We start from the raw sequence: 8,942 nt of genomic DNA, 5'->3' as shown, positions 1-8,942 counted from the left end.
CAGACAGGAAAGGAGAGAGATGAGAAAAATCAATTCTTTGTTGTGGCACTCTAACTGTTCACTGATTGCTTTCCCAGAGGCGCCTTGGCCAGGGGGCTCCAGCCAAGCCAGTGATCCCTTACTCAAACCAGCAATTTTGGGCTTCAAGCCAGTGACTCTTGGGATTAAGCCAGCGACCATGGAATCATGTCCATAATTTCATGCTGAAGCCAGTGAACCCATTCTCCAGCTGGTGAGCCCATGCTCAAACTGGTTGAGCCTGCACTCAAGTCAGAGTCCTCAGGGTTTTGAACCTGGGTCTTCTATGTCCCAGGCTGACTCTCTATCCACTGCCCCACTGCCTCTTCTGGTGATGCCACACTGTTTTTAATAGCTGCATAACATTTCATTAAGTACCTTAAATTATTCAACCATTTCCTTCTTAATGGGCATGTAGGTTGTTTCCAGTTAACTGTTACAATAAATACTACCTAACAACCATATTTGAGTATCTGGGTATATATATATGGTATGTATGGCAAGATTATATTTATTTTTGTAAGAAGCTGCCAAATTGTCTTCTAACATGCCTGTACCTTTTTGCATTCCCATCAGCAATGAATTCTCATTCCTGTTGCTCCATATCCCTGTAAACATTTGGTGTTGTCAGGGTTTTCAATTATTGCACATATATATATTTATGTACAATAACTTTCTAGAAGAGGAATTCCAATATTAGAGGGTACGTACATTTAATATTGTCATACATACAATCAGTGTAGTTTCCAAAACAAAGTAGCATCTTCAAATATAATTGAACATTTATTTGTTGAGTTTTGAGCCCCTCTGTGAGGTAGATAAATAGGTTAATTTTCAAGATTAATGGCAGATTAAAGATCACTTATTTGTACCTTATATATTTCACAAGAATAGTCATTTTCAAAGTTTTGTTTAAGAATCACCGAAGGCTCTGGCTAGTTAGCTCAGTCAGGTAGAGTGTCATCACGAAACGGCAATGTCGAGGGTTTGCTCCCCACAGTCAGGGCACACACGGGAAACAACCAATGCACAGCTGAGTGGAACAGCAAATGAATGTTTCCCTTCCTCCTCCCCTTTTTCTCCCTTCCCCTCTCCATCTCTCTAAAATTCAGTCAGTGAAAAAAAAAAAGGAATCACCCAGGACCCATAGTAAACCAATCAACAAATGTATATTAACTTGCCAATTGTGGACCTGGCTTTCAAATTGTTTATAATTTGTTTTTTGGTAAAAAGTGGGCTACAACCTGACCAGGCGGTGGTGCAGTGGATAGAGCATCGGACTGGGATGCCGAGGACCCAGGTTCGAGATCCTGAGGTTGCCAGCTTGAGTGTGGGCTCATCTGGTTTAAGCTTAAGCTCACCAGCTTGGACCCGAGGTCTCTGGCTCAAGCAAGAGGTTGCTTGGTCTGCTGAAGGCCCGTGGTCAAGGCACATATGAGAAAGCAATCAATGAACAACTAAGGTGTCGCCATGAAAAACTGATGATTGATGCTTCTCATCTCTCTCTGTTCCTGTCTGTCTGTCCCTATCTATCCCTCTCTCTCTGTCTCTGTGTAAAAAAAAAAAAAAAGTGGGCTACAGCCTGACCAATGGTGGTGTAGCAGAAGGAGCGTCAACCTGGGATGCTGAGGTCCCAGGTTTGAAACCTCGAGGTCGTCGGCATGTGTGTGGGGTCACTGTCATGAGCGCAGGGTCATCAACATGATCCCAAATCACTGGCTTAAAGCACAAGGTTGCTGGTTTGAGCAAGGGGTCACAGGCTCAGCCTTAGGCCCTCCCCAAGTCAATGTATGTATAAAAAGAATCAATCAATGAACAACTAAAGTGACACATTATGAGTTGGTGATTCTCATCTCTCTCCCTCCTCTAAATAAAAATAATAAGTAAATAAATAAATAAGTAAATAGGCTATAGACTCCAGATGAGTGAACATACAAGTTATCATTCCAACACCTGGCATACCAGGGACTGTCCCAAACAAAACAGGATTTATGGTTATCCTACATCAGGGGTCCCCAAACTACGGCCCGCGGGCCGCATGCGGCCCCCTGAGGCCATTTATCCGGCCCCCGCCGCACTTCCGGAAGGGGCATCTCTTTCATTGGTGGTCAGTGAGAGGAGCACATTGACCATCTCATTAGCCAAAAGCAGGCCCATAGTTCCCATTGAAATACTGGTCAGTTTATTGACTTAAATTTACTTGTTCTTTATTTTAAATATTGTAATTGTTCCCGTTTTGTTTTTTTACTTTAAAATAAGATATGTGCAGTGTGCATAGGGATTTGTTCATAGTTTTTTTTTTATAGTCTGGCCCTCCAACGGTCTGAGGGACAGTGAATTGGCCCCCTGTGTAAAAAGTTTGGGGACCCCTGTCCTACATATTAGTTTCTACAACGACTTATAAAGATATATTTTTAACTTAAAAAAAAAAGGCCAGGGGCCTGACCTGTGGTGGCGCAGTGGATAAAGTGTTGACCTGGAATGCTGAGGTCACTGGTTCAAAACCCTGGGCTTGCCTGGTCAAGGCACATATGGGAGTTGATGCTTCCAGCTCCTCCCCCCCCTTCTCTCTCTCTGTCTCTCCTCTCTCTCTCTCTCTATCTCTCCCTCTCTTCTCTAAAATGAATAAAAAATAAATTAAAAAAAGGCCAGGGACAGAACTATTTATAGAATGGTATATTCTGTGTAAAAATGAGGAAAAAAGTATTTATATGTATAGAAATTCTGAAAGAATACTTCAGAGAAACAGATAAGATGAAGTGGGAAAGAGATTTTTATCTTTATATTTTCTATATTGCTTATGTATTTTCAATTTTTTATAAATACATTATATTAGTAAAAAAATTAATATAAAAACTATACAAATAAAGGATTGGGAAGGTGGAGTAGAAAGTGACTGTTTAATAATGTGGCCTATAAAAAGAAAAAAATAATGTGAATAAAAAAATAAGATTTTATGGAAATTAACCTCTCAGTGTGATCTGACCATAAATTCCTAACTGGTTAGCTCATGGTGGGTAGTCATGTCCCAGGCCTATAATTCTTTAGTGAAAGGTTTTAAGCCAGCTTTATCCATTGTTCTTTTGCATCTAGGTTAAAACACCTTTGAAATGTCAAAAATAACACCCCTCCCCCGGAAGGCATTGACACTTTTAAGAAAGCACATAATCTTGTTGACTATTCTGTATAATCTATTTTGTGCAATCCACCTTACTTTCTTCTACATTCCTAAAATCTTCCTTATTTCTCCATAATTTTCTTTTTAAAAATTTTATTGATTTTAGGGAGAGGGGAAGGGAGAGATAGACACATCAATCTCTTCCTGTATGTGCCCAAACTGGCCAGGGCCTCTCCTCCTTAATTTCAAATGTGTAAAAAAACCTGCAAAACTGTTGTTTTATGGAGCATTTAAGCTCTTGCTCCCTGGCACATGTCATCAATTTGGCTCAAATAAACTCTTCTTTTTATAGATAATGGCTATAGGACTTTCATTTGGGGTGATGGAAGTTCTAGAACTAGATTGTAATAATGTTTGGGTTACTGGACAGGGGACCTGGTCCTCTGGTCTGCCTAGGGCCAGTCGGTAATGTGAGAGTTCTTGACTTCGTAGAGGAAAAATTTCACAACATGAGCCCAGGTGATTTTGAGAGTATGTTCACTACACAGGTCTTTTGTGTCGAAGTCTTTTGTAATTCCTTTCTTGGGATTTTTTGCAAGAGAGAAAGCCAAAAGCAGTTTAAAGCCAAATGCTCTTCAGGCTTTTTGTAAAAGTGTAAGCCCAGTCTAGAGGAGGGAAGAAAGATAGAGAAGACTGAGAGAGTAATGGAGTAAGGGTGGGGAACAGTGGAGATACTCCTAGACAGTGGAGAGTTCTGGAGTACCAGGAACTTTATTAATTATTTGGGAGCCCAGGGAGGGGTCAAGACCTCAGAGTGTTTTGGGCCATCTAGAGTGACTAGATCCCAAGGTGACCTGCCTGGGCAGAAATGCCCAAACTCCAACAGAGCACAATGTCATTGTACATTAGGAGAGGCCACATGGCCCGAGAACAAGATTTTTGTGATATTATGGGTACCACAGAAGGCGCCCTCATGAAGGTTTTTTTTTTATTCTTTTTTTACTTAGAGGCCGGGAGGCAGAATGATAGACTCCCGCATGCTCCCCTACTAGGACCCACCTGGCAAGCCCCCTACAGGGTGATGCACTGTCCATCTGGGGCTGCTGCTCCATTGCTCAGCAACCAAGCTATTTCAGTGCCTGAGGCAAGGCCATGAAGCCATCCTCAATGCTTGGGGTCAACTTGCTCAAATTGAGCCATGGTAGCAGGAGGGGAAGAAAGAGAGAGAGAGAGAGTGTGAGAAAGAGAAGGGTAAGAGATGGAGAAGCAGATGAGCACTTCTCCTGTGTGCCCTGACTGGGAATTGAACCCAGGACTTCCACTGCCGGGCCAATGCTCTACCACTGAGCCAACTGGCCAGGGCCACCAATGATTGTTAATTAGTTTCCCATCACTTTATTGAGGAAAGAGGGGCAGACCCCTCTTACTTGAGAAGGAAGAAACAAAAAGAATACAAGGGAAAGGAGCCAGTAGGGGTGACCAAGTCAGCCAGCAATAAATTAACTATATCCCATAGTTACAGTACAAAGCAAGAATAGCAGGATCTGTATGTAACTATGGCCAGTGATCTAGAAACTCCTCCCCCCTTGCTGACTCCACTGAAATTTTCCCTCCCCTATCCTTGAGTCCTGGGAAATCTTAAGCAAAGAAATCACATGCCCATTGTTTAGATATAACCTGTAAGAAAAACAATTTCGGGGAGCCCGTGTTTTGGAGCTACAAGTCCCACATGCTCCGTCGGCTTTAATAAATCCTACTGCAGGGGTCAGGAACCTATGGCTCGTGAGCCAGATGTGGCTCTTTTGATGGCTGCATCTGGCTCACAGACAAATCTTTAAAAAAAAAATAATAACGTTAAAAATATAAAGCATTCTCATGTATCACAATCCATTCATTTCCTACCACTCATGTTCATGGTTACGGGTGGCTGGAGCCAATCACAGTTGTCCTCTGGTTCAACAGCAAATTTTTATTGGATAATGCATAAGGTACACAGGTCGTTGTATGGCTCTCAGGGAATTGCATTTTAAAATATGTGGTGTTCATGGTTCTCTCAGCCAAAAAGCTTCCCGACCCCTGTCCCACTGCCTTCATTAAGTTGTCTGGGTGTTTTTTTGTCCTCCTTCGATTCCTGCAATATTATAATCTGATGAGAGTCAAAATTTGGGAATAAAAAACCCATTACCTATTTTACACAAATGTTAAAATGTACACCTAATATATGTTTCAAATGTTATCTTTTCAGAAATTTGATTGTGACACGGAGAATAATGACCTCCCAAAGCTTTTATGTCCTAATCCCAACATGTGCAGATATGTTCATTTACATGGCAAAAATGCTTTGCAGATGTGTTTAAGAACCTCAAGATGTGAAGATTATCCTGAATTTATTTGGGTGAGTTCAACATAATCACAAGAATTTTTTAAAGTGGGAGAGGGAGATTAAACCTGACATTTCTGGATTTGAAGATGAAAGAAGGGGACCAGGACACCAGAAATAGTCACCTCTAGAAGATAGCAAAGGCAGACAGATTCTCCCCTAGAGTCTCCAAAGAGGAATAGAGCCCTGCCGACATCTTTTCTTTTCTTTCTTTTATATGTACATGTGCTACTGAAGCATGCACCCAACATCTTGGTTTTAGTCCTCCTGTGAGTCCTGTGTCACATTTCTAACCTATAGAATTATAAAATAGTAAGTCTGTGTTGCTGCTAATCACAGTTTGTGGTAATGTGTTATAACAGCAATAGAACATGAATACATGGATATAGAGTTCATCCCCTTCCTCCTCTTTTTCCCCTTGTTTCTGCTTACTAGGAACTGTGGATGAAAAAAAAAAAACGGGTTCTATGGAAAGTAACCTCACAGGGTGACCTTTTTTTTAAATTTAAATTTAATTTTTTTTTAGTGAGACAGAGAGAGGGACAGATAGGAAGGGAGAGAGATGAGAAGCATCAATTCTTCTTTGAGGCACCTTAGTTATTTATTGATTGCTTTCTCATATGTGCCTTGACTGGGTGACTGCAGCTGAGCCAGAGACCCCTTGTTCAAGCCAGCAACCTTGGGCTCAAGCTAGCAACCTTGGGGTCATGTTTATGATCACATGCTCAAGCCAGCGACTCCGTGCTCAATCTGGTGAGCCCACGCTCAAGCTGGATGACCCAGGGCTCAAGCTGGCGACCTCGGGGTTTCGAGCCTGGGTTCTCTGTGTCCCAGGGCAATGCTCTATCCACTTCACCACTGCCTGGTCAGGTGACATATAACTTCTTTAGTAAAAGATTTATTTTGGCTTTTAATAAGCCTTATCTATTGTTACTGGACATCTAAGTTAACATACTTGTAAAATAAGCCCATAAATTCAAGTTAAGATAAAGAAACAAAAAATGAATGAATGAAAGAAGCCATCCTCAAGAGAGCACATAATCTTGTTAACTATCCTGTTATCCAATCTCCACCTGACTTCCTCCCATCTCCATGTAATCTTCCTTATATTTGCTCTTTAATTTCAAATATATTTTAAAAAAATGTAAAACTGTTATTCTTGGGAGCATTTGAGATCTTGTTCCCCACATATATCATTAGTTTGGCTCAAATAAACTCTTAATAAAATTCTCTACAGGTTTCAGAGTTTCTTACATTGACAGAAATTTCTCATCCATAATTTAGTTTTCATCAGAAGGAAAACAGCCTACACTATGGTCACTCCCACTGCGAAATAAATCATCCTTGGGAGCTTTTGGTTAACATGATTTCAGTCCCTTGGAGCAGCAGTTTTCAACCTTTTTCATCTGATGGCACACATAAATTAATCATTAAAATTCTGCAGCACAGCAAAAAAAATTTTTTGCTGATCTGACAAAAATAGCTATAATTATTTATTTATTTATTGATTTTAGAGAGAGAGAATGGTAGAGCAAAAGGAACATTGGTCTGTTCCTGCATGTACCCTGACAGGGAACAGAATTGGCAACTTCTGTGCCTCGGACAACGCCCTAACAAACTGAGCTATCAATATATGGCTAGGCTGGTATAATTTAGACTTACATCAACAATAATAAAAATAGTAATTAGCTACTGTTTTTCCTCCAAAGTGACTTTTTAAAAAAATATGGAATGCTTCTGTAAAGCCAGTAGCCATGGCCACCATCACCACCACCTGATACAGGTTAGCATTAGATTTGGACAGATGGTAATGAAACAACGGAGCCAGGAACTGGTGGGCCATTACCTTTAATCCTAGCTTGCACCTGGCAGGCAAGTAAAAACACATACTGGGCTCCAAAACCTACTCATTCAGTGCTCACAAAGCTACTGACTTATCCGAGTTTCCTAGGATCAAAGGTTTCTAGCTCACTAGCCTTATTCACCTCTGTTCCCCATCTTCTTCTCTCTGCACAAACTCTGCACAAACTGGCTTCTCCCTCAGCACTCTGCCATGTTGGCTGCTTTTCTTCCCCTCCACGTGGCCTTTATCTGCTCTCCTCTCTGCTCTTTTTCTAGAAAGTAATCCGTCTTCCCCCGGAACAACGTGATCTCTCCTTTTAAAACCTTTTGGCGCGAAAGCCCTCCCCCAACACACATTAATATAATCATGCCCATCTCAAGTAAGAAGGGCAACTAATATCACCTGGGCTTCCACTTGGGCAGCGCCATCTTTAACAAAGTGAGCACAATATATTTTATCTGCCCAACAGCTTCAAAATAAATAAGTAAATAAATAAGGACCACTTCACAGATTTGAATGTCATCCTTGCTCCAGGTCCATGGTAATCTTCTCTGTATCATTTCTATTTTAGTATATGTGTGGCCCGAGTGAGCACTCCAAAGTGACTCTTTAAAAAATCTGGTGCCTCTACTTGCACATAAGGAGTTCTGGTACCAAGAATTAACCAATCAGACACAACCTTCTTATGTGGCGTGACCAATGAGATACAACTCTATTGGCCCTACCTGGGTAGCTCAGTTGGTTAGTGTGTCCAGATAAACCAAGGTTGTGGGTTTGATTCTGCACACAAACATAAAGGGTGTTAATAATACAAGCTAGAAAATGATAAGGGCCAAAGAAAGATGCAGAGTGTTAATGTCATTCAAAGAAATTTGGAGGAGAGATCCAAAACTCTTTTCTGATAGGAAAGACCTGAGGAGTTTGCCAAAGAAAGTAGGGCTTGAATTAGGCATTTCTGTGAATAAAATACCAGAGGCAAATTCAGTTACAGTAGAAGAGATTACTGAAAGATAAACTCAGAAAAACAGATTGGAATCAGCTGCTATATAAATCCATAGGGTTGAGGAATTTGGATTAGGCAGCCAGAAGCCACCAAAGCTTTAAGGATTGTGATAAAAACATATTCTTGAGAGAGATTCAGATAGATCTATGAGACTGTAGTTGTTGAATCAGGCTAACATTTAAGTACAGTCTAAATTCAAATATAAAATGCACCCTGGCTGGATAGCACAGTTGTCCTGAAATGCTAAGGTTGTGGATTCAATCACCAATCAGGGAACATACAAAGAATCAACCAATAAATGTATAAATGGGTGGAACAGCAAATTAATGTTTCTCTCTCTCCCTTCCTCTCTCTCTAAAATTAAATAAATAAATAAATGTAAAATGCAAAGAGACAAGAAGGATTATCTGGTGGAATAAAAATACATGCTTCTCATCTTTACTGTTCCAACCAACGAGGCCATGGCTAGATGGTCCCTTTGTTTTCTGTTGAATAGATATTGTTTCTATTACATTGCTGTATGAGTATCATAAGAGCAAATAGTAAAATAGTGCCCTCTGAAAAGGAAAATATTTTATTT

At 40.6% G+C, this 8,942-nt stretch overlaps 1 non-coding gene across 1 annotated transcript; it reads right to left on the bottom strand.

Moving 5' to 3' along the window:
• Positions 1-7,847: 7,847 nt before the first annotated feature.
• Positions 7,848-7,954, bottom strand: LOC136401981 (U6 spliceosomal RNA). The gene has a single exon (XR_010750899.1). It is a non-coding gene; the product is annotated as a U6 spliceosomal RNA (small nuclear RNA).
• Positions 7,955-8,942: the final 988 nt, after the last annotated feature.

This window comes from Saccopteryx leptura, chromosome 3 (genome assembly GCF_036850995.1).
Source record: "Saccopteryx leptura isolate mSacLep1 chromosome 3, mSacLep1_pri_phased_curated, whole genome shotgun sequence".
NCBI classification, from domain to species: Eukaryota; Metazoa; Chordata; class Mammalia; order Chiroptera; family Emballonuridae; genus Saccopteryx; species Saccopteryx leptura.
The sequence above is the reverse complement of the archived record's forward strand: the minus strand, read 5'-3'. Positions and strand labels throughout refer to the sequence as shown.